General features: G+C 38.9%; 1 protein-coding gene across 3 annotated transcripts in view; it reads right to left on the bottom strand.

Annotated features, from left to right (window-relative positions):
• The window catches only part of FGF12 (fibroblast growth factor 12), a 613,055-nt gene that overhangs the window by 198,467 nt on the left and 386,978 nt on the right, over positions 1-27,610 (bottom strand). The window lies entirely within an intron of this gene.

Raw genomic sequence — 27,610 nt, 5'->3', positions numbered from 1 at the left:
CGATAAAATGAGAATATGTTTGTAGTCTTTCAATATTTGTGTTGTCCACTACTGAAAATATTCAACAGTCTCCTTGTCTACTTGGAGAAGGTACATAAATATCAGAAAGAAAATAAATAAGATGATCTAATTCCTTCAAAAGTGTACTTGTATAAATTATATATCCCTATACAGCACTATTTTAGTTAACACTGATAAATACAAAATGAGCGGAAGCATAAAACATTATCTCTATCCTGAAAGAATTCATATTACCTAAAGTTGGAAAGCAACCATATAGCTAGGCTGTATAGATGGCAACATGAATGTGAATGAAATATTTATAACAACTAAATATTTATAACATAAGAGAATAGCCCTGTAGTTCACTTTAACATCCTGCCTTAGTTAGAAGTTCTTATCTATCTTTTCTACTGATAAAATTCCCATCAGTTCTGGTCTCAGTCTTGAATATAATAAAAATATATATGTATATTTTCTGGGGTTCTCTCAACATGGAATAGTAAGCCAAACATACACATACACACACACAAGACACAGACACACACACACATAAGACACAGACATGTACACAGTATTTGGCTTTTAGTCAAATGTTCAACTGATAGTTCCAAAGGATCAAGCCTAAGACCACAAGTTTAATATAGCAGTATTCAATTCCTAGATATTGGACCAGTCTCTTTGCCTCTGAATCTTTTTTCTGATCTGTCATGAAAGCTGAGACTAAATCTTAGCAGATGCTTAACAATTAATTGGTACCACAACTTCAACTTGTTTTTGTTCCTCCCATGTTCTTACAATTGTCCTTGTGTTACTGAAATGGAAGTAGTATAAGACCTTAAAGTCTAGTTGGGGAGAGAAAGCTAAGGCATATGGAATAATCTGATACAGTGTATAATGTATTTCTATAATTAAATGTAATATATGCATTCTATATATATATATTCTCTATGTACAGAAGTTCAGGGAAATGGAAGATCTGTGATCTGAAGTGTTCAAGAAATGTCTCACACAGAAGAGGAGACCCAAGTTGACACTTGAAGAAGGGACAGAAGGTGAGTAGGCGAAGATCAGAAACATTATAGTAGGGCAGGAAGTGAGTTTCTGTAGGGTAGTGCATGTGTATAGGAAGGGACTAACAAATTGAAGGATCCGATTCATACTGGGGAATGGGCAAGAACACCTTGGAGATAAAGTAGGGAGAAAATACCTGAGAGTCTGTCACTCCCATCTTAGAGATCTAGATTTTATCAAATGGGCAACAAGAAGTGTGGTGTATAAACATTAAAGCAGCAACACAGATAACAAAAGAGTGGGAGAGATTCATAGACAGAGTAGTTTCTAAACTCAACAATCAGAAGCGGCGTGCCTTGGAACCATTTGTTTACTCTCTGCTTTAGTTTTCCTGTCTGTAAAGTGGGCATAATAATCCTTAATATGTAGAACTGACAGAAGAATCAAATACACTATCACATCCTTGACATAAACAGAGATGTGTTCTCTCTATTAAAGAGCTATTTGTCATTGACATATGATTCTTCTGCTTGTCAAATAAGGTAACCATAAGGTCTGATATAAATTGACATATCACCTCACCTGTATCTACTGAGCTTATATTCAGAAGATCGCGTACCACTTTTAAAATACTACTTTATTTTTGTGCGACACAATTTTCAAAGTGTTGATGAATTCATCATTGTATTTGACCCTCACCCATCAACACCATGAAGAATTTAGGACAGAATGATCAGCCTAATTTTTAGAAGAGCAAACAGGTTCAGACAGGTAATCCTGGTGGAAATGCAACTGAACAAAGGTTTTCTGGCTCTCTAATGTGGTTATCTGCCCCAAATATCCTATTTCCTCCTCCTCCTCTTTTAAGTTTAATTTCACCTAATATCCATTCTCATCTTCTCAAAAGTAATAGAAAATTTTGCTAAATTTCCATACATAGCCTGTGTCTAACTGTGGCAATGGATCAGTACTGGCCAGTGAGATGTAGGCAGAAATGTCTTTGTACTCCTGAATATCCGTTTCTTCAAGACAACTGCCCTTTGCCCTCTTCTACAATTTTCCCTATTGCTGTTTGGATGGGGATGAGGTTAGGGTTACTGGGTTATCTCAGGCCATGAAAACAAGGGCTGCCCCCTGAGAGGGTGATGACAAGTGAACTGTAAAGAGTTGGGCCCCTGAGGACTTTGTGGAGCAATGGCACCAGTCCAGCTTTCAATTACCTAGGTCTGGCTTTTATGTGAGAAAAATACGTCCTTGTTACTTTAGTCTGTGCAACCTACTTTAGTTACTTTGGTCTGAGCCAAATCTACTTCTAACCGATAGACATTGGGAACAAACGTAGAGTCAACACATGAAGTACGAACTACATTTACACACTGTAAATAAATGCAACCACTGGAAAACAACAAGTTCAGTGATGATACTTATGAAAAAGAGTAATGAAATCCAAAATTGTGCATAAATGTCTTTCTAAAGTAAAGATTTCCCAGGACAAATGCAAAGAACATTGGTTCATTTAGCGAAAACAGGATTTTAAAAAAGCAACTATAAACCTTTTCCTATCTGAGAAGAGTAAGAAAACTTCTAAAGCAAGACAGCGACAAAAACAAGAAACTTGTGTGAAAGTTTTATATGAACCATAAGGTGATAATGGCTTTTAGATGGTACGCTTTGGGAGATTTAGCAAGTTCATTAAAAACAAAATCAGTAAACAATCTGGAATGAGAGTTTTCAGTGGTAAAAGCTAAAAGCTATTCTCTTTGGGAGGGTCTGCATCTGCCTCTTAAAATCTTGAAGAATGGCAAATGACTTCTTCTGATCTATTATGTATCTTCCACAGAACTCTGGCTCCAGCCCTTTGTTACTTAGTGACAATCCCTCCTATATCTCCAGTCTTCCTTTCCATTCTCAAAGAGCAACTGGGTCACACCATTCTTCCAAGTCCCTTTCCTCTACTCATGCCAGTTCCCTGCTGTCAGTTCCCTGCTTGATTCCTCAAGTGACTATTCATCATCTACAGGACAGATCCAAAGCCTTTACTCTGACCCTCAATGCCCTTTACCACCTGACTGTAAACCACACTTCCAGTTTATCACCTGCAACTTGTTTCATTCATCATAAGCAGTTTCACAGAGCTTTCTGCCATGTCCTAAGTTTCCCCTTGATCTTAATTAAACTAGATTGGATTCATGGTTCTTTTGCCCTCTCTTTTTGGAAGATAGGTTTTTGGAAACCCTATCTTCTCTATTTAACTGGACCATAAGTCTTATCCAAACCCTTGAGAGATAAGTTTCCTTTTCTATAATTATTTATTTCATGGGCATATCTCTGCAATGGTTTTTGGAACACAGTAATAGAGTTATTTGCTTACACATCTGTCTCCTTCTTTAAGGACACTTGAGGGTAAGTTTATGCAATGTCTACCCTAGTTCTATGTACTTACCTTATTTTCAGTAAATATTATTAATTTTAAGAGTCATGAAAAGATTATTTCTAGGAATGTATAAAGAAAAGTTGCTTTTTAAGATGAAAAGGAAATTAAAAACTTAAAACATCTCAGCTCAATATTCAAGGTTATTTATATATAACCTATATTTCTGCTCTACTGCACTACTCATTCTAATATATCTATTTACTGCTTCTAGTAATTTGATCTTCTTCCTCCCTTCTTTTAACTTCATGTTTTTCTTTACTTCACTGCCTGTGCTTGCAATGTCATTCACCCAATATCTTCATATGGAAACCCATGCCAGGCTTGAAATGATACACCAAATACCAAGTGCTTTTTCTCACTTCTCAGCTCCCCTAATCCCAGATCTAGACTATATTTATCACAATTTTTATTTTCTTTAAAAATATCTTTTTTCCCAACCACAACTAGTTTATAAGCTCTCCAAAATAAGCATCATATCTAGATCACACTTGTACAATATGGAGAAACAGAGAGCTGGAGAGGAAGAAAGAGAGAGACACCCAGAAACAGAGAGAGAGAGGTTAAGAGAGAGAATAAGCAGGATGGTACACATTCTGCTTATATTCGGGATATCGGTAAACATTCAGTCAATAAAGACTACAATTATAAGCCACATAAGAGTCCAAGCATCTAATATGACATTCAAGCATCTTCTCAACCTTGTTCTTTCCAAAATGAGTATTCCATTCTAAATCTTACATAAATCTGACTCATATTTTGAAAAAAGAAGTCATAGAGTTGGTGATCATGAGATCCATAACAAGCTCAATCACTGAACCACACAGAAAAAGGTAAGGAAAAGAGATGATAAAGGGAAACAATAGTTTATTCAACACGGTGTTAGGAAAATTAGATATCCACATCCAAAAGAATGAAATTGGACCCTTATTTCATATCATACTCAAAAATCAACTGAAAAAGTATTATAGATCTATACATAAACCTGAAACTGCAAAATTCACAGAGGAAAAGCTTCTTGACATTGATCTTGGAAGTGGTTTCTTGGATATGACACCAGGAGCACAGGCAACATAAACAAAAATAAACAAGATTACATCAAAGGTAAACCTTCTGCACAACAAAGGAAACAATCAACAGAATGAAAAGGCAATCTAAAGTATGGAAGAAAATATCTATAAACCATAATCTGGTAAGGAGTTAATATCTTAAATATATAAGTACAACCCAATAGCAAAAATGATAATAGTAATAATACAAATAATCCAATTAAAAAGGGCCAAAAGACTTAAGCAGACATTTCTCCAAAGATGAAATACAAATGATGAGTACATGATAAACACTCAACATCACTAATTATCAGGGAAATGCAAATCAAAACTACAATGAGGTATCACTTCATACCTGTTAGAATGACTACTATTTAAAAAGACAAAAAGATAACAGAAGTTAGCAAGGATGCAGATAAACTAGAAACTTCAGGCACTGTTGTTAGGAATGTAAAGTGTTAGTTGCTCAGTCATGTTCAACTCTTTGTGACCCCATGGACTGTAGCCCCCCAGGCTCCTCTGTCCATGGATTTCCCAGGCAAGAATACTGTAGTGGGTTGCTATTTCCTCCTCCAGGGGATCTTCCCAACACAGGGATTGAACCTGTGACTCCTGCATTGCAGGCAGATTCTTCACTGTTTGAGTCACCAGGGAAGTATACATATGTCCAAACATCAAATTGGATACATTAGACATTTAGGTATTTTGGGTATGTCAATTATACTTCAATAGGTTTTTTTTAATGTAATGAAGGAAATGATAGATGAACTGCAGTAATACACCCAGTTCTCTATTCTTGCCTATATCCATGTGCTTTGCCATATAAATTTGCAATCCTCTGAAAGGATATTTTGTCCTACCCCTTGATACGGGGGCTGAGCCCTATAAACTTGTTTTGGCCAACAGAATGTTAACCAATGCAAGCAGACTCTTGAAAAAGAGCTCCAGTTGGCTTGTTTATGCACTTCCTCTCTGCCGTGGCATTGAAAAGAACATGCAGACTCTCACTGGTCCCAGAAAAGGATGTAAGACATCTAGAGAACAACAAAGTGGTCTCACTTATGTATCCAAGGCCATTCTAGCTTAACAGAATGATGGATAGCCGACCCCTACAGATGTAAGCCAGACAAGATCAGCAGAGCTGCTTAGTCGACCACCCCAGACATATGAAGACATAAATACTTGCTGATATATGAAAATGGGGCTATGTGATTGTTGGGTACATAGCATCACTGTAGTAACATATAAAATGAATAGCAAGTTATTTACTGGAGGACCTGGATAGTGGATTTGAAATGTTCAAAATCTTATAACAACAACAAAAATTTTCAAATTTGGTAACAATCTTTAATAGGTATTTAAATGAGCAATTATGAGCTATGAAGCTAAGCAAACTTTAATAAATTAAAAAATAATAATAATAAAATACCATTGTTGATTATTGAATTATTTTTCTACAGATAATCTATTATAAAAACTGTTAACATGAAAATATATTCAAAGATTAAAAAAAATAACAGAAATGTATAGACCTGAATGGGCTTCCCTGGTGGCTCAGACAGAAAAGAATTTGCCTGCAATGCGAGAGACTCAGATTTGATCCCTGGGTCAGGAAGATCCCCTGGAGAAGGGAATGGCAACCCACTCCAGTATTCTTGCCTGGAAAATCCCATGAACAGAGGAGCCTAGTGGGCTGCATGGCATCACAAAGAGTCAGACACAACTGAGTGACTAACGAACATTTTCACTTTTCACTATAGATCTGTATACATCAAATAATTAAAATATTTTATTACTTCCTTGGATTTTATAATTTTGTGATAGGTTTCATCTCTTTAAAATTTAATCTTTTATTGATTTATTTTCTCACTCTACCTAAATTACATTTCACTGTATTTTTTTTCAAAGGTTATACCCCAAATTATATAAGCTTTAGGACCTATAAAACTTAAGTCAGTCTCAGATTGAAATTTAAGTGTAACTAATGAGAAAGGAATAACTGAAAAGATTTTATTCCTTGAATACTTACTTTTTTTCAGGCATCATGCTAGTATATTGATATGCAAAATGTCATTTCAAAAATAAACTAAACTGACTACTTGGCTTTATTTCAGGATTTAAAAAGTCCTCATTTGAGTGGGATGTGGGTACAAAATAACAATAAAAAAATGAAGGGAATGAAAAGTGCCACACAAAATTTGGAGTAAGATTCTATGGCCTTAGTTACCAAAACTCTCATACAACTTCTTGTAAATATCTCTAATCAAAAGTCACTTATTCTTTTCATTAAAGTTTATTGAGCACTTAGGATAGGTCACAGGGCATGCTTAGGCTAGGAAAACAATGACATACATATCCAACAGATGTGGTCCCTGAGGAATACACCTTCATCTGTAAATCTCTCTGACACTCCCCCTATTCTGTGGGCAAGCTGAAGGCACAAGAAACTGTTATTATTATCCTCATTGCCTAGCAACGACATTTTAGAAGCATCTTGGTCTTAGAAGCCACTATTCAATATTTGCCAAATAAATGAATGAATCAGCAGTGGTTTCTCTTTAAGCTTGCTTATTCACAGCTTTTCTAGGTCATATTTCCATAATCAAGCATGTAAGAAAAAATGAAATATAATACTTACCACACATGGAGTGTATTCAAATATGGACTCTAAAGGCAAAGCCAGAAAACCTGCATGGTAACAGAGTTTGAGAGGTAGGAGCATAGGATGCATAGGGCCGATATGTGGCGGCGGGGGCGGGGGGGGGGGGTGGCGGGTGTTGATGCAGGTTTTGTAGAAAATGAAGAGGAAGGGAAGAATCTGGGGAATCTGTTACAAATAAGATACTGGACACCATGTAAGATTATATTGGACTGGGGAAAAAGTACTTTTTAAGAAATGCTATGTAATTTTTTTTTAAGATTTTGGAACAACTTTGTTGGCTAGGTCCTTTCTTTTTTTTACTTTAAAAAAATTTATTGAAGTATAGTTGACATACAGTATTATGTAAGTTATATGCAAACAACAGAGTGATTCATAATTTTTAAAGGTTATATTCCATTTATAGTTACTACAGAATACTGGCTATGTTCCTTGTGTTGTGCAGTAAGTCCTTATAGCTGGCTTATTTTATACTTAATAGTTGATACTTCTTAATCCCCTACTACTATCTTGCCCCTCCACTCTTCTAGCTCCCCACTGGTAACCACTAGTTTGTTCTCTATATCTGTGAGTGTATTTGTTTTTGTTGTTGTTATATTCACTTTTTTCATTTTTTAGATTCTATATATAAGCAATATCATACAGTATTTGTCTGTCTACTATGTGATATAAAAGTGTTATGTGCTTATTCAATTTAACTTCCACCTGTTATCTACACAAGTTATCTCAGTGACAAAACAGTGACAAGCTGAAACATACTGGAAAACACTTCACGTGACAAAGAATACACAAAGAAGAAAGGAAGAGGAAGAGAAATAGGGAAGGAGAGAGGGAAACCAAAGTTCATTACAAATTCTTTGCAACAGATAAATCCAGTGTCCTTCCAAGTAACTTCTAAGGACAGGCTCTTATTGCTTGGAAAAATGAACAGATTTAAAAGAGTATATTTGTCTTTTGAAATACTGGGTTGAATTTGCAAAGATGCAGAGAAAAAGATGCATTTTCTGACTCACTAAAAGCCCAAGTAAATTTATAGTGGAAGATACTGAGATAGAACAAAGATATATGGGTGTACAAAAATAATCTGTGTACTCAATATCAAATTGTCTTAAAAATTCAATACCATTTCCCACACTTACGCTCTCAATAAAGATGTTTTGTTAGAATGTAAGTAATATCATATCCGACAAAATCTTAACCTAAAATTAAGTTGGTATCAGGTTATTTTTCCCTCTAATTTCACAGTCTGTTACAATAACACTTGCAATTGTAATATTTGTGATAATTTTTGTAGGTCACTTGATTGGTTTTGTTAGTCATAATATATATTTCTGGTATTTATCATTTAACTAGATAGTACCACTGAGTAAATGAACATGAATTTCAGCAAATTCTGAGAGATAATGGAGGACAGAGGATCCTGGTGTGCTATAGTCCTGCTGCTGCTGCTGCTAAGTCGCTTCAGTCGTGTACGACTCTGTGCGACCCCACAGACGGCAGCCCACCAGTCTCCCCCGTCCCTGGGATTCTCCAGGCAAGAACACTGGAGTGGGCTGCCATTTCCTTCTCCAATGCAGGAAAGTGAAAAGTGAAAGGGAAGTCGCTCAGCCGTGTCCGACTCTTAGCGACCCCATGGACTGCAGCCCACCAGGCTCCTCTGTCCATGAAGTTGCAAAGAGTCGGACATGACTTAGCAACTGAACAACAAAGGTCAATTTTGCCCCTCCCCCTTTTCAATAGAAAAATGCTATTATTGAATAGTCGGCAAGCTAGGAGATATTATGAGCTCTTAAATCCTCCAACACAAAAGCAGTTATATAAAGTACAATGGAGTATTCACTCAGACAAATGAATTATCCTCTTTTCCTAATTTCATGGCATTCCATACACAGCACTTATCACATTGCTTAATCATATTTATGTCTTTGCCTGAGCCTCACGGCAAACTAGGGATTCTTCAAAAGTATGAAATTATGAGTACAGAGTACATTGCATAGAAGAAGCTGAAATGATTGTGGTCATTGAATTTAACCTCAAAAACAACATTTCTTACAGAAATTAAGGGAAAGATGTAACTGTCCTGACTTCTTTAGCGTTAAGTCAAGAAATCAAGACTGAAATGAAGACTAAACTCCAGAAGATACAGCTCTAGGTCACGAGCCCTAGTTCTAACATTTGACAGTTCTCACATTGATTCAAAGGAATAGTAACTCCCTGAAATTTCATATCTGCTCTGAATATTTCACCAATTTACCATGCAGATCAATTAAGATAACAATTTTCACAAAAACTTGTTAAACTATAAAAGCAAAATACAAAGTATTATTGATATCAGTGGGGGTGGTGTTATTTAACCTCCAAATCTAGAGCTTTCACAATGGGGGTGGGATGGCGGATGCCTGGGTTATCACTGCCTCATAATTTAAACTTCTTAAAATAACCAATACAGTATTATAAAGTAAAAAAAATAAATTAATTAAAAAATAAAATATTGCAAAAAACATATCATGGGAGGAAAAAATATATTTCATTTTATATGTTTAAGATCCAGTAAGCAAAAATAACTATATTTAAAATAAAACACACAAATAATGTAAAAATCAACATAATTTCACCTATGTTGATTCAGTACTTTTAATATAATGCCTTACTTTATAAACAACTGATCAATTAATTCAATTGCCTGCTTTATTTTCCCCACTGAATTTACTGACTTATGGAACTGATTAGTTGTGTGGGACTTAGAGGCTTAAATTTTTTCTTCCAAGCATTGCATGCTATGCTGTCACTTCAGTCCTGTCTGACTCTGTGCAACCCCATGGACTATAGCCAGCCAGGCTCCTCTGTCCATGGGGATTCTCCAGGCCAGAATACTGGAGTGGGTTGCCGTGCCCTCCTCCAGGGGATCTTCCCAACCCAGGGTTCAAACTCACATCTCTTATGTCTCCTGCATTGGCAGGCAGGTTCTTTATCACTAGCACCACCTGGGAAGCCCAAGCATTGGCTAATAGCAAACACTATGGATTTTCAGCTTAGTGAAAATGAACAACATGATGACCCCCTTCTTTGACAACAGCTGGTGGAAATATTTGCCATAGCTCGGGTAGAAATCCTGCCACTAGCTTTTAATCCTGATATTATCATATAACCTTTCCTGTGTTACTTCAAAGATGTTCAAAAACTTGCATAATTAACAAGTCAATTCAATCTGATTTTTTTTTCCCTTAAGGTGAAAAATGAAGCATATCACTACTGATAATGAAAGCAAATGTCTGTCATCACTCATCTGCTGTAGCCTATTTGTCTTGTACAGAAGATTTATCTCACATTCCATTTGAAAAATTCAGTGAACAGAACAGGTATCAGTCCATAAGATCAATGGGTAAAAACACCCTCAAAGAAATCTCTGAATATTTTGAAGGCTTTAGATTTGTATCTTCCACAAATCTGCCATCAAACACTATGTTGCCAAAACTGACACCATGGTCTATTAGGTTTGTTCATGAACTCATCACCTGTATTCTAGGCACTGCAGTAGTGTAAAAGACAGGCAGGATACCTGTCATGATGATAATGAAAGTCTAAAACAGAAAAAAAAAAAATCTACACGTGTACTCTTCCGCCATCTTTACATATGAGGGCACTGAATTTAGCTCAAAACTATGGTTTTGCCAAGGTCATGAAGTCAGCCAAGGAAGAGCTACAGTGTGCGCTTAGCTGCTATGGGCTGTAAGGCTACATAATTCTGTTTCTCTTAAGAAATAGAAAAGAAATTCTAGTAGATGGTTGGGTGGCATCAATGACTCTATGGACATGAGTTTGAAAAGCTCCAAGAAATAGTGAAGGACAGGGAAGCCTGGCGTGCTGCTGCTGCTGCTGCTGCTAAGTCGCTTCAGTCGTGTCCGACTCTGTGCAACCCCATAGACGGCAGCCCACCAAGCTCCCCCGTCCCTGGGATTCTCCAGGCAAGAACACTGGAGCGGGTTGCCATTTCCTTCTCCAACGCATGAAAGTGAAAAGTGAAGGTGAAGTCGTTCAGCTGTGTCTGACTCTTCGCGACCCCATGGACTGCAGCCTACCAGGCTCCTCCATCCATGGGGTTCTTCAGGCAAAAGTACTGGAGTGGGGTGCCATTGCCTTCTCCATGCTGCACTGCATGTGGTCTCAAAGAATAGGACATGACTGAGTGACTGAATAACAATGTAACTACAACCTAAATAGCTATAAAGAAAGTGAGGGAAAAAATGAAATTATAATAAATAAATTTATAAGCCTCAAGATAATTTTTTCAACCAAGCAGAAATGTCCCACCCAGAAAATACAAAACCTGGAGTTCTCAGTTAAAATTGCACACAGGCAACGCAAGTTAACTTGCTTAAGATGGTTTAGATATGTTCAACCAAAGCTTTGCATTTCATTATCATTAATCACCAAAACAAGAAAGCACTTTTGAAAATTTATGCACATAATATTGATGAGTAATTATACTTAAAGAGTGGAAACTCAGTGAAAAAGCCACAAAGGAAACATTCACAACTCCACTTAATTTTTTTGTTGCATTTACACTCAAGTGTTCTATGTACTGATCTCAATGAATATATATGTAATATATGTACAGTTGTCCTAAAAATATTAAGTGGATCTAGAGAAATAAATGCAGTAAGAAATTTTTAGAAATGTAGGAGAAAAATGTAAAAAATAAGAAGATTCTGTAATTAACTTAAAATCTCTCTTTCAGTCCCTCATCACTAGAATCCCACTGCATTTCAGTCTATTGCAATGCTCAGGAACTTTCACTGGTCCCCCACATCATAAAATATAAGCTCTAAACTCCCTTATGTGTCAGTTAAGGCACTGTAAAATATGGTGCCTTTGACACTTCCTCACAATCTCTTTGCTTCATCCAAATTAGTTGTTGTTCGGTCGCTAACTCGTGTCCGGCTTTGCAACGCCGTGAACTGCAGTATGCCACACTCCTCTGTCCTCCACCAACTCGCTGTGTTTGCTCAAATTCATGCCCAGTGAGTTAGTGATGCTATCTAACCATCTCATCCTCTGCTGCCCCCTTCTCATTTTCCCTTCAATCTTTCCCAGCATCAGGGTCTTTTTCAATGAGTCAGCTCTCATCAGTTCATTTCTCTCCAATGCGGCAATCTCCACTAGGTGATTCTGTGCTTCCTTATCTGAAATACAGTTCTCCTAATTTTAGCTTGAATATTTTGGTCCCATTCTTCAAGACTCAGTTTCAAATCTGCTTTCTTTGAGCATGGTGGCTTTGGGGAATGACTGCCATCTTTGGGCTTCCCTAGTGGTTCAGACAGTAGAGTCTGCCTGCAGTGAGGAAGAGCTGGGTTCAATCCTTGGGTCAGGAAGATCGTCCAGAGAAGGAAATGGCAACCCACTCCAGTATTCTTGCCTGGAAAATTCCATAGATGGAGGAGCTTAGCAGGATACAGTCCATGGGGTCGCAAAGAGTCGGACATGACTGAACAACTTCATGTCACCCATCTCTGGAATCTGGTAATTGTTCTAAATCACTTGGCAGCACTGGTGCTACCTTGAAATATTAAATTTTGTTTTACATACAAGTTCAACCTCCTCTAATATCCTTGGAGCAGATATTACACTGCAGTCACCTTTATAATCCAGCAACTAGAAGCCAGTTGGCCCTCAATTTGTTGGAGTTAATGAATGAAAATGAAGCAGGTACCTGGCAGGCATACATGACACTCTAGTCATTTTGCTGTGGTTGCCTGAAGCTGCATCTTAAGATGCTGCTTCAATCTCGGCCACAATAAACGTTTTGAGAACTTACTGATATCTGTTGCAGAAGACTCAGGAGGACCTATTTATTGGTTAATCTCCATCTTGAGGGCCTCCTTTTACAATAAAATATCATGGAAGACTCCATAAAAGGACAGCGATGATTTGCACTGTACTTTAAAAAAATCTCATTTTTTAACTGTCTCAGTGATTTTTGCTGCAGTATTACAACCTTCTGAGGAGTTGTTGTTTTAATTCTGATGCCCTACACCCATGGCAACTAAATTAAAATCTTCAGTTGGAATTTTCAGGATTAAAACTAGGTATCAATATTTTTTAAACTCTCCAGATGATTCCAATGTGCAGCACTGTTAAAAAGCAATTTCATATTCAATAGGTCTGAAGTGGTTCTAACAAGCTCCCCAGTGATGCTCAGTTTAGTTCAGTCATTCATTTGTGTCCGACTCTTTGCAACCCCGTGGACTGCAGCCCACCAAGTTTTCCTATTCATCACCAACTTCCAGAGTCGCCAAACTCATGTCCATTGACTCGGTGATGCCATCCAACCATCTCATCCTCTGCTGTTCCCTTCTCCTCTCGCCTTCAATCTTTCCCAACAGCAGGATCTTTTCCAATGAGTCAGTTAGCATCAGGTGGCCAAAGTATTGGAGCTTCAGCATCAGCCATTCAAATGAATATTCAGGACTGATTTCCTTTGGGATTGACTGGTTTGATCTCCTTCCTGTCCAAGGGACTCTCAAGAGTCTTCTCCAACACCACATTTCAAAAGTATAAGTTCTTTGGCGCTCAGGTTTCTTTATTGTCCAACCCTCACATCCATATATTTCTACTGAAAAAATCATAGCTTTGACAAGATGGACCTAAGTTTGTCATAGCTTTTCTTCCAAGGAGCAAGCATCTTTTAATTTCATGGCTGCAGTCACCATCTGCAGGGATCTGACAAAACGTGGTCCACGGGAGAAGGGAATGGCAACACACTTCAGTATTCTTGCCCTGAGAACACCACCAACAGTATGAAAAGGCAAAAAGATATGACACTGAAAAATGAACTCCCCAGGTTGGTAGGTCCCCAATATGCTACTGGAGGAAAGTGGAGAAATAGCTCCAAAAAGAATGAAAAGGCTGAGCCAAAGTAAAAACATGCCCAGCTGTAGATTGACTGGTGATGGAAGTAAAGTCCATTGCTATAAAGAACAATGTTGCATAGGAACCTGGAATGTTAGGTCCATGAATCAAGGCAAATTGGAAGTGGTCAAACAGGAGATGGCCAAGAGTGAACAGCGATAATTCAGGAGTCAGTGAACTAAAATGGACTGGAATGGGCAAAATTAATACATCTACTGTGGGCAAGAATCTCTTAGAAGAAATGGAGTAGCCCTGATAGTCAATAAGAGTCTGAAATGCAGGATTTGGGTGCAATATCAAAAACAACAAATGATCTCTGTTCGTTTGCAAGGCAAACAATTTAATATCACAATAATCCAAGTCTAGGCCCCAAACAAATGCCAAAGTAATGCCAAAGAAGCTGAAGTTGAATGGTTCTATGAAGACCTACAAGACCTTCTAGAACTAACACCAAAGAAAGATGTCCTTTTCATCACAGGGGACTGGAATGCAAAAGTAGGAAGTCAAGAGATACTGGATTAACAAGAAAGTTTGGCCTTGGAGTACAAAATGAAAGGGCAAAGGCTAACAGAGTTTTGCCAAGAGAAAGCACTGGTCATAGCAAACACCCTCTTCCAACAACACAAGAGACTACTCTACACATGGACATCACCAGATGGTCAGTACTGAAATCAGGTGATGCTCCTGTATACCAAATCTTACCAGCCCATAGATCAAAGGTAGGTGTGGGCAGTAGTGGGCAGGTGTGGGCATCTCCCATAGCTTATTGGAAAGGCAGAATCTCAGACTCCATCTAAGACCTGCTTAATCAAAATTTGCAGTTTAACAAGATCACCAGATGATCATTCTGTACTTGCCGTTTGAGAAGTACTGTTCTAGAGGGTGGTTCTGAGAGTTGGTTTTGTGAACATGTTAGAAGAAATACAAACACTCTGGCCCTTCCATCAGACACACATTCTGGATGAAGGCCTCCAAATCAGTAGTTTAACAAGCCCTCTAGGTGATTCTAATGTGGACTAAAGTATAAAATGTAATTTTCTAGAAGAAATCAGTTTCTACCCTTGACTGCACTTTGTGTGTGATTTTAAAGGCATACTGATGCCTGGGTCCATCCTAGAAGATCCTGATTTTAGTGATTTGGGCTTGTAAAATGTATCCAGATGATTCAAATGTGCAAAAAATTTGGAGCCACTGTTCTAGAAGACTTGGAGATAACGGGGGTGGTGGTGAATTGTCTTCCTTTGCATCTTAATAGGACTTTCCCTGATCAGATTATCAGAAGAATCCAAAAACTGAGAACAAATATGTAATTAGATGTAATTAGACTCATTCTCCCTCCACATCCCCTAGGGAAATTTCAAGTACCCTGGGGTTTGTTGTTCAGTTGCTAAGTCGTGTCCCACTCTTCTGCAATCCCATTGACTGTGGCCCACCAGGCTCCTCTGGGATCTCCCAGATGAAAATACTGGAGTGGGTTGCCATTTCCTTCTCCAGGGGATCTTCCCGACCCAGGGATCGAACCTGCGTCTCCTGCACTGGCAGGCAGGTTCTTTGCTACTGAGCCACCATCCTATCTAAATTAGACTTTGAACAAATAACCCCAAAGATGGGAAGGCTAGGTCCAGGACCTACATGAGACTGAATTATAGATGAGGTTCCAAAAAGGCTGTCACACAGTTCCTCAAAGCTCTATTCAAATCCTGTATTTTCCCTGAAATCACTCTGCATCAAGCTTCAAGTAATATAAACTTCTACTCTTTAGATTTTCCAAAGCACTTCCTTCTAAGAGGGTAAATCTGCTAATACATACGTGAAGTCTTCACATATAACTCCCATTTTGTAGGTGAGAAGCTATGGCATCAATGTGCTAAGCAAACTGCCCAAGTTTATGCAGCTGCAAAATGAAGAAATGCATATTAATATCCTCAACAGTATGTCTCTGAAAGTCTATGGACTATTCACAACACCACACTCCTTCCCCATGTATCAAGACTGATCACTGGAACATACAAAAACAACAATAGAAACAATGACTCTGGCAATATCTAAGCAAGAGGAAACAAACAGACGCTTTCTTTAGGATATTTTAAAAAATTCAATTATAATACTATGGAGTGGGCTTAGTAATACTAGACAGACATATTTGACATGGGTGTGTGCTCCGCATTCTGCCTCAGTGTCAGGGAAAGCAGATGTACTGAGTGCAACCTCACTCCATCCTGGCTGGCTGCCTACTCAATACCACTCTATCTAGGCTACTGAATAATACATGGAAATATATATACATACACAAACATACACAGCCTACACACCTCAAACTTCCCAAGGCAGATATATTTAAAAGGCAACCAGATATCCAAGATCTTTAAAATTATTGTATAATGGTTTACTATTTCTAAAAAGATCTTGCTTTATAGTATAAACACATCAAACATATTGAAGGAAAATCCTCTCCAGTTCAAAGTTTTGCCTGAAAAACACTGTAATATTTTATAAGTAAGCAATATTCCCTACATAATACTAGTCTTAAGTGTTGTGAGAAGAATGCAGTGGTATGATTTTTTATGCACTAGGTAATATTAATTGATGTCCGACTCTTTGTGACCCTATGGACTGTAGCCCACCAGGCTCCTCCTTCCATGGGTTTCTCCCGGCAAGAATACTGAAGTGGGTTGCTGTTTCCTTCTCCAGGAGATCCTCCCGACCCTGGGATTGAACCCAGGTCTCCCGCATTGCAGGCAGACGCAGGCAGACACTTTAACCTCTGAGCCACCAGGGAAACCCCAATATTAATGAGGAAAGAGAAAATAGGTATTCAACACAGAACGGTAAAAGCATTAACTCTGGAACTAAATTTAGCTCAGTTCAGTTCAGTCGCTCAGTCGTGTCCAACTCTTTGCAACCCCATGAACTGCAGCAGGCCAGGCTTCCCTGTCCATCACCAACTCCCGGAGCTTACTCAAACTCATGTCCTCACGTCAGTGATGCCATCCAACCATCTCATCCTCTGTGGTCCCCTTCTCCTCCTGCCTTCTATCTTTCTCAGCATCAGGGTCTTTTCCAAACAGTCGGTTTTTCACATCAGATGGCCAAAGTATTGGAGTTTCAGCCTCAGCATCAGTCCTTCCAATGAGTATTCAGGACCGATTTCCTTTACGATTAACTGGTTGAATCTCCTTGCAGTCCAGGGGACTCTCAAGAGTCTTCTCCAACACCACAGTTCAAAAGCATCAATTCTTCAGTGCTCAGCTTTCTTTATAGTTCAACTCTCACATACATACATGACTATTGGAAAAAACAAAGCCTTGACTAGATGGACCTTTGTTGGTAATGTCATGTCTTTGCTTTTTAATATGCTGCCTAGGGTAGTCATAGCTTTTCTTCCAAGGAGCAAGCGTCTTTTAATTTCATGGCTGTAGTCACCTTCTATAATGATTTTGGAGCCAAAAATGAATAAAGTCTCTCACTCTTTCCATTGTTTCCCCATTTATTTGCCATGAAGTGATGGGACTGGATGCCATGATCTTAGTTTTCTGAATGTTGAACTTTAGGCCAACTTTTTCACTCTCCTCTTTCACTTTCATTAAGGGCTCTTTAGTTGCTTGTCGCTTTCTGCCATAAGGGTGGTATCACCTGCATATGTGAGTTTATTGATATTTCTCCCAGCAATCTTCATTCCAGCTTGTGCTTCATCTACCCCAGAATTTCACATGATGTACTCTGCATTTAAGTTAAATAAGCAGGGTGACAATATACAGCCTCGATGTACTCCTTTCCCAATTTGGAACCAGGCTACTGTTCCATGTTCTATTCTAACTATTGCTTCCTGACCTGCATACAGATTTCTCAAGAGGCAGGTCAGGTGGTCTGGTATTCCCATCTCTTTCAGAATTTTCCACAGTTTCTTGTGATCCACACAGTCAAAGGCTTTGGCATAGTCAATAAAGCAGAAGATGTTTTCTGAAACTCTCTTGCTTTTATGATGATCCAGTGGATGTCGGCAATTTTATCTGCCTTTTCTAAATCCAGCTTGAACATCTGGAAGTTCACAGTTCACGTATTGCTGAAGCCTGGCTTGGAGAATTTTGAGCATTACTTTACTAGCATGTGAGACGAGTGCAATCATGCAGTAGTTTGAGCATTCTTTGGCATTGCCTTTCTTTGGGATTGGAATGAAAACTGACCTTTTCCAATCCTGTGGCCACTGAGGAGTGTTCCAGATTTGCTGGCATAGTGAGTGCAGCACTTTCACAGCATCATCTTTCAGGATTTGAAATAGCTCAACTGGAATTTCATCACCTCCATTAGCTTTGTTCGTACTGATGCTTCCTAAGGCCCACTTGACTTCACACACTAGGATGTCTGGCTCTAGTGAGTGATCACACCATTGTGATTATCTGGGTCATGAAGATATTTTTTTTTTACAGTTCTTCTGGGTACTTTTGCAACCTCTTCTTAATATCGTCTGCTTCTGTTAGGTCCATACCATTTCTGTCCTTTATTGTACCCATCTTTGCATGAAATGTTCCCTTATATCTCTAATTTTCTTGAAGAGATCACTAGTCTTTCTCATTTTATCATTCTCCATTTCTTTGCATTGATTGCTGAAGAAAGCTTTCTTATCTCTCCTTGCTATTCTTTGGAATTCTACATTCAAATGGGTATATCTTTCCTTTTCTCCTTTGCCTTTAGGTTCTCTTCTATTCTCAGCTATTTGTAAGGTCTCCTCAGACAACCATTTTGCCTTTTTGCATTTTTCTTGGGGATGGTCTTGATCATTGCCTCCTGTACAATGGCACGAACCTCTGTCCATAGTTCTTCAGGCATTCTGTCTAGCATATCTAGTCCCTTAAATATATTTCTGACTTCCATTGTGTAACTGAAAGGGATTTGATTTAGGTCATACCGAAATTGTCTAGTGGTTTTCCCTACTTTCTTCAATTTAAGTTTGAATTTGGCAATAAGGAGTGCATGATCTGAGCCACATGAGTGCAAGAGTACATGATCAGCTCCCAGTCTTGTTTTTGTTGACTGTATAGAGCTTCTCCATCTTTGGTTGCAAATATAATCAATCTGATTTTGGTACTGACCATCTGGTTATGTCCATGTGTAGAGTCTTCTCTTGTGTTGTTGGAGGAGGGTGTTTGTCATGACCAGTGCGTTCTCTTGGCAAAACTCTATTAGCCTTTGCCCTGCTTCATTCTGTAGTCTAAGGCAACATTTGCCTGTTACTTCAGGTAACCTAGACAGCATATTAAAAACCACAGACATTACTTTACCAACAAAGGTCCGTCTAGTCAAGGTTTTGGTTTATCCAGCAGTCATGTATGGATGTGAGGGTTGGACTGTAAAAAAAGCTGAGCACCAAAGAAATGATGCTTTTGAACTGTGGTGTTGGAGAAGACTCTTGAGAGTCCCTTGGAGTGCAAGGGGATCCAACCAGTCTAACCTAAAGGAGATCAGTCCTCAATATTAATTGGAGTTTCTGATAGTGAAACTGAAACTCCAATACTTTGGCCACCTGATGCGAAGAACTGATTCATTGGAAAAGGCCCTGATGCTCTGAAAGATTGAAGGCAGGAGGAGAAGGGGACCACAGAGGATGAGATGGTTGAATGGCATCACCGACTCAAAGGACATGTGTCTGAATAAACACTGGGAGTTGGCAATGGACAGGGAGGCCTGGTGTGCTGTAGTCTGTGGGGCTGCAAAGAGTTGGACACAACTGAGTGACTGAACTGAACTGAACTGAACTGAATTTGCCTGGATTCATGGACCTGACATTCCAGGTTCCTATGCAATATTGCTCTTTACAGCATCAGACTTTACTTCCATCAACCATCACATCCACAACTGGGTGTTGTTGTTGCTTTGACTCTGTTTTTTCACTCTTTCTGGAGTTATTTCTCCACTCTTCTCCAGTAGCATATTGGGCACCTACTGACCTGGGGAGTTCCATCTTTCAGTGTCATATATTTTTTGCCTTTTCATGCTGTTCATGGGGTTCTCAAGGCAAGAATACTAAAGTGTTTTGCCATTCCTTTCTCCAATGGACCATGTTTTGTCATAACTCTCCACCATGACCCGTCCGTCTTAGGTGGCCCTACACAGCATGGCTCATAGTTTCATTCAGCTATGTTTCATTGAACTAAATTCACTGAGGTCAAATCCTAGGTCTACCATTTAATATTCATGTAATTAATTTGTTAAATAATTATTTGTATGACCATGGATTAATTATTCCAACTTCCCTTGCCTCAGTTTACTCATTTTCAAAGTAGGAATAATTATAGCCCCTGTTTTATAGGATTGATATAATACTTAAATGAGTAAAAATTATAAAATTTGCATACCTGTACTAGACACGTTAGAAAGTACTGGGTAAACATTACTTATTACTACTAATGTGGCCCAAACTCATACATTAAGAAATAATGTTTGGCACACCAATGACCATTTTATTTTTCAAATCCCTCACTTAAAATATGTATGGGGATACTTCAAGGTAGTATGCTCTGGAAAATATTGACCCACATGAGAATTAAGTTTTGATTTATGCCTTATTCAGTTGGTGGCCACAGACTGAATGCATAATTGAACCAGCCACATTTTAACAAATCCCAATTCCATTTGTTAAAATCTATTCAGTTTGAGAATGGAGCTAAATTTGCATACTCTCTCAAGCAATAATTTATATAGAGAAAGGAACACAGGTTATGGATCTTACAGAACTGAATTTTCCTCACTCTATCTTGAGCAAATGAACTCACTTCTTAGAGCCTCAGAATCAGGCAATTTTGGAGAAATTTTAATAATTTCTAATTCATCAGAACTCTAATACCCCTTTCCACTACTTTAAGAACTCTCTGGCTGCCTTTCTTTCTTACCCTTAAAGCACCTGAGTGTATATTTTCATTTTCCTGCAACATAAGCTTAAATGTAGCTGCTGGTCCTAGTTGAATAATAAAAGCAATGGCTCCCTCTCTTCTGGGTAAATGTACCATTTACATACTTTCAGAAAATGATGCCTGTGTAATTATCACCATGAATATATATTCACATAAGACTCTGAAGATATATTTAAAACTGCAACAACAGTGTCTTCTTTTACTATTACTGCTATAGAGTTCAGTTTTCCAGACTAAGCATACAGACTCAACTTTATTTCTAGTTTCATAATGGAAAATGACTTCCTTATCCATCTTTTGAAATCTCTTAAACTGTCTGTCTCTCATTCTCGAAAAGATAAAAAGAGGCAAATGTGACTTAATTTGCATTAAAACTTCAGGCTAAGTGTTGTCTGACAAAATCCTATTCATTTTTGATGAGGCCATTCTCTTATTCATCTATTCAACAAATACTGAAAACCTACTATGAGCCAAGCACTATTCTAGGTGCTGGGCCCCTGTGGAGCTTATATTCTAATTATGCCTTTAAATTTATATGGGAGTCTGATGATACATCTCTTACTATGAATTAATTACTATGAATTTGTTACTCTTCTTATCTATTGTCAAGGCCCTGTTAAACACCAACACATAAATAAGTCAGACATAGTCAGTGCCCTCAAGGAACTTATAACTTAAAGAAAGTGGATGCATCAATAGAGATTAAACTCCATAAATATCTTGAGATGTATAGTGTATGCAGAAGAAAAAGCAAGACTTCCAGTTAAAAACATCAGAAAAATTTCTCAAAGACAAAAGGCAGTTGGTATTATTTTTAGAGGATAACATAATCACTGGAGAAAATAACATAAGCAAAATTATGAATGAGGGAAATGTGTAGTGTATATGGGGACTATTTTAGTGGGGTAGGGACATAATAACATAAGTAAGTATATTACATAGTGGTAAATAGTGGGAAAAAATAAATAAATCAAGCTGCCAAGGGAGATAAAGTGTTGAAGATAGGGATTGAAAACATATATAAATTAACCAGAAAAGACTACTGGCATGGCAAAAGCCTTCACTTTTTTAATTGGAATATAGTTGATTAACAATGCTGTGTTAGTTTCAGATGTACTACAAAGTGATTCATTTGAACATATATTCGTGTCTATTACACTTCAAATTCTTTTCCCGAATAGATCGTCATATAACACTGAGGACAGTTCCCTGTGCTACACAGTGGGTCCCTGTCAGTTATCCCTTTTAAAGATAGCAGAGCGTACATGTCCATCCCAAACTCCCTATCTACCTCTAACTATCCCGCCCACTTTTGAGTAAGGGAATGAAGATGATGAGGGAGTGTGCTATTTAGATATTTAGAGGAAGAACATTTTAGATGATGGGGAAAGGAAGGAGCATGATTGGTGTGTTAAAAGAACATCTGGAAGACTAGCCAAAAGAAAGAGGAAAGAGAATAGTCAGGAGGTAATGGGTAGGATTATGTAAACCTTACTGATCATGGGATGAATTTGTCTTTTACCCTTAATGATGTGTAATGAAAGAGATCGAGCAGAAAAGTCAGTTTACCTGACCCATTTTATTCTTTTTTAATCTTTTTTTTTTAATTTTACTTTATTTTACTTTACAATACTGTATTGGTTTTGCCATACATCAACATGAATCCGCCACGGGTATACACATGTTCCCAATCCTGAACCCCCTTCCCACCTCCCTCCCAGTACCATCTCTCTGGGTCATCCCAGTGCACCAGCCCCAAGCATCCTGTATCCTGCATCGAACCTAGACTGGCGATTCGTTTCTTATATGATATTACACATGTTTCAATGCCATTCTCCCAAATCATCCCATCCTCTCCCCCTCCCACAGAGTCCAAAAGACTGTTCTATACATCTCTGTCTCTTTTGCTGTCTCGCATACAGGGTTATTGTTACCATCTTTCTAAATTCCATATATATGTGTTACTATACTGTATTGGTGTTTTTCTGACTTACTTCACTCTGTATAATCAGCTCCAGTTTCATCCACCTCATTAGAACCGATTCAAATGTATTCTTTTTAATGGCTGAGTAATACTCCATTGTGTATATGTACCACAGCTGACCCATTTTAACTAGGCCCCTCTCACTGCTGTGTGGATACTAAGGGGGGAAAGCCTTAAGTACAAGTTTACTTAGGAAGATATTGCAATAGACCAAAGATGAGAGTAGTGTGGACTAGGCAGTGACAACAGCAATGCTGTTGTTCAGTCACTCAGCCGTGTCTAACTCGCTGTGACCCCATGGACAGCAGCACATCAGGCTTCCCTGTCCTTCACTATCTCCTGTAATTTACTCACACTCATGTTCGTTGAGCTGGTGATGCCACCCAATCATCTCATCCTCTGTTACCACCTTCTTCTCCTGCCCTCAATCTTTCTCAGCATTAGGGGCTTTTCCAAAGAGTTGGCTCTTAGCATCGGGCGGCCAAAATACTAGAGCTTCAGGCTTCAGCCTCAGTCCTTCCAATGAATATTCCAGGTTGACTTTCGTTATGATTGACTGGTTTGATTTCCTTGCAGTCCAAGGGACTCTCAAGAGTCTTATCCAGCACCACAGTTCAAAAGCATCAATTCTTCGACATTCAATCTTCTTGATGGTCCACCTCACATCTGTACATGACTACTGGAAAAATCATAGCTTTGACTGTACAGAGAGGTGGTCAAATTCTGCATCAGTTCAGTACAGTTCAGTACAGTCGCTCAGTCGTGTCCGACTCTTTGCGACCCCATGAATCACAGCACACCAGGCCTCCCTGTCCATCACCAACTCCCAGAGTTCACTCAGACTCATGTCCATCGAGTCAGTGATGCCATCCAGCCATCTCATCCTCTGTCATCCCCTTCTCCTCCTGCCCCCAATCCCTCCCAGCATCAGAGTCTTTTCCAATAAGTCAACTCTTCGCATGAGGTGTCCAAAGTACTGGAGCTTCAGCTTTAGCATCATTCCTTCCAAAGAAATCCCAGGGCTGATCTCCTTCAGAATGGACTGGTTGGATCTCCCTGCAGTCCAAGGGACTCTCAAGAGTCTTCTCCAACACCACACTTCAAAAGCATCAATTCTTCAGCGCTCAGCCTTCTTCACAGTCCAACTCTCACATCCATACATTGTTGAAGGTAATTTTACTATTGTTTTTGAAGGTAAATTTACTATTGTTTTTAAATTCAATGCAAAAATCATTGTACTATCTGCTCTCACAATTTTGCCCCTTTTTGTAATGTGTTTAAAAAGGAAAGTTTCAAGTTTTTGAGAAATAAAAACAGAAATCATTGCCAATTTACAGGCTTTCTAACATTCAGATTTGTTAACACTGGAGATAACCTTTCCCCAAACCTCATTGTACAGACTAGAAATGCAAGGAACAGAGAGCTTACATGACTGAAACAGGATCATACAGATAATTAAGGATAGGACTTGGACTGGAAACAGGTTATCTGAATGAAAAAGCCCAAGCTACTCTGCCTTACAATTGGTGATACTTAAGTGGTATAAACTCTTCCTTTGAGTTCTTACTTATTTTTGTTTGGTTTGGTTTTGATTTCACAAACATTGAGAGAGAACCACAGGTATCTCAAATTCAAAAGTCTTCAGGAATCAGAAAGAGAAAAACAAATATATTAACATATATAGGTGGAATGTGAAAAAACTATCTATATAAGATTTAGACAATCTTGGGCTTCCCCGGTGGCTCAGGGGTAAAGAATCCACCTGCAATTCAGGAGCCATAGGAGACAAGGGTTCGATCCCTGGGTCAAGAAGATCCCCTGGAGAAGAACATGGCAACCCACTCCAGTATTCTTGCCCAGAGAATCCCATGGACAGCGGAGCCTGGCGGGCTGCAGACCATAGGGTCGCAAAGAGTCAGACATGACTGAAGCAACTTAGCACACACGCATTTGCAAAGCAGAAATAGACAGACAGACCTAGAGAACAAACATGGATATCCATGCAGAAAAGGGGTGGGATGAATTGGGAGATTAGGATTGACATATATACACTATTGATGCTATGAATATAACATAGATAACTAATGAGAACCTACTGTAAAACACAGAGAACTCAGCTCTGTTGTGACATAAATGGGAAAGAAATTTTTTAAAAAGAGAGGATATATATATATACATATATATATATATATATATATATATATAGAGAGAGAGAGAGAGAGAGAGAGAGAGCTGATTCACTTTGCTGTACAGTAGAAACTGAAAACATTGTAAAGCAACTATGCTCCAATAAAAAGGAAAAGTCTTTAGGACCAGGCAGGTAGGAGGAATTGTAGGGGAAACTAGATGCATCCATTGCTTGGATACACTCATTTTTCTCTTGAAGTGTGCCAGCTAAATGAAACACATCTGCATAGCCCTCCTATAAGGGATCTTGGAAAATATCATCACTATTCTAAACAGAAGGGCAAATAAGGATGTTATTCTTTATCTACACAAATGCAGATAAGGAACTGCAATATAATGTATGATGTACTGTCGTATAATGTTTCTGCAACTGAAAATGCACACAGAAGGTTCAAACACAATAGAGTGAAGAGAGGAATTACTGTGGGGTTTTGTGTGAGGTTGGCAGTTGAAGGGATGGCTGGAGAAAGCTTCATAGAGACAAAAGAGATAACAGTTTTCAAGAATTCTGAAGGGTAAGAGTGATTCACCAGATGGATAAGATTTGTGAAGTCATTCCAAGCAAAAGGAATTAGCATGTGTAAAAGCTCTGAGACAAAAACTATGTAATATATGTTTACTTATATCATATTATTGGCTTTCCAGGTGGCACTAGTGGTAAAGAATCCACCTCCTAATGCAGGAGACTCAAGAGACCAGGTTCGATCCCTGGGTCAGGAAGATTCCCTGGAGAAGGAAATGGCAACCCATTCCAATATTCTTGCCTGGGAAATCCCATGGACACAGGAGGCTGGCAGACTATACTCATTTGGGTCACAGAAGAGTTGGACACAACTGAGCAACCAAATATTACTATATGTGAATTTTTTAAATTATTCCCCAACCTAAGTTTGATCACGTAACCAGCCTAGAACTGAGCTCTGACTCTCCAGGAAATGTAATAAAAATGAAACAGATTCCACACATTTGAGATTCTAGAAAGTCTGAATTTCAGTATGCTTTTCCATCTACCTGCAGAGCCGTGCTTTCCCTATTACATTAGGAATTAGGTTCCCATAGAACTAGGTTTGACAGTTCCAAGACAGAGACTGCCTCATTAGCAAATGTGAGCGCTTCACATCCAGGATGCAGAGGAGAGTGCCCATTCATACCTCCTGCAGTGCATCAGAATCATCTGGAAGGTTTGTCAAAACATACTGCTGAGCTCCACCACTGAGGTTCTGATTCACAATGTCTACCATGAGTCACAAACTGCCAGACATGACTGAAGTGACTTAGCACCATGAGTCTCAAGAAAATCAATCCTGAATGTTCATTGGAAGGACTAACGCTAAAGCTGAAGCTCCAATACTTTGGCCACCTGATGTGAAGAGCTGACTCATTTAGAAAAGACCCTGATGCTGGGAAAGATTGCAGGCAGGAGGAGAAGGGGACGACAGAGGATGAGATGGTTGGATGGCATCACCGACTCAATGGACATGAGTTTGAGCAAGCTCCGGGAGATGGCAAAGGACAGGGAAGCCTAGAGTGCTGCAGTCCAAGGGGTCGCAGAGTTGGACGCAACTGAGCAACCGAACAACAACAACAAACAAGTTTCCAGATGATGCTGGTGCTGGAGGTCCAGGGAGTGCACACTTTAGGAACAACTGATTTAGAGTCCTTTCCAGACCCTTCAGCTTAAGCACTGAGTTCTTTCACATTACAACAGCTACCACTGTTAAGAACTCTGCTGCTGCTGCTGCTAAGTCACTTTAGTCGTGTCCGACTCTGTGCGACCCCATAGATGGCAGCCCACCAGGTTCCCCTGTCCCTGGTATTCTCCAGGCAAGAACACTGGAGTGGGTTGCCATTTCCTTCTCCAATGCATGAAAGTGAAAAGTGAAAGTGAAGTTGCTCAGTTGTGTCTGACTCTCTGCAACCCCATGGACTACAGTCTACCAGGCTCCTCCGTCCATGAGATTTTCCAGGCAAGAGTACTGGAGTGGGTTGCCATTGCCTTCTCCATTAAGAACTCTACTGTTAAAATGGTCCCTGTCTGTAAGCTCCTGGCAAACAAGGACTCTGACCCCTACTGGGGAGAATAATAACAACAACAATGGACAACAGTTAACCAGGCTTTTGGCGTTATTTTAGGCACTTTTCATGAATCACCCATTTAATCTATACAACAATTCTATGATCTATGTACTATTATTATCCCCACTTGCGACAACATGAACTATAGGCTTCCAGGCTCCTCAATCCATGGAATTCGCCAGGCCAGAACACTGGAGTGGGAAGGCATTCCCTTTTCCAAGGGATCTTCCCAACCCAGGGATTGAACCCAGGTCTCCCACACTGCAGACAGATTCTTTACCTTCTGAGGCACCAGGGAAGCCCAAACAAATGAGGGGATTAAGATTTACGTTAAATAACTAACTCTAAGGCATAGAATCTCAAGTCAGCCTGGATTCAGTTCTGGCTCTATCA

The sequence above is a fragment of the Capra hircus genome, chromosome 1 (genome assembly GCF_001704415.2).
Source record: "Capra hircus breed San Clemente chromosome 1, ASM170441v1, whole genome shotgun sequence".
Classification (NCBI taxonomy): Eukaryota; Metazoa; Chordata; class Mammalia; order Artiodactyla; family Bovidae; genus Capra; species Capra hircus.
This window is presented reverse-complemented; position numbering and strand designations above follow the sequence as displayed.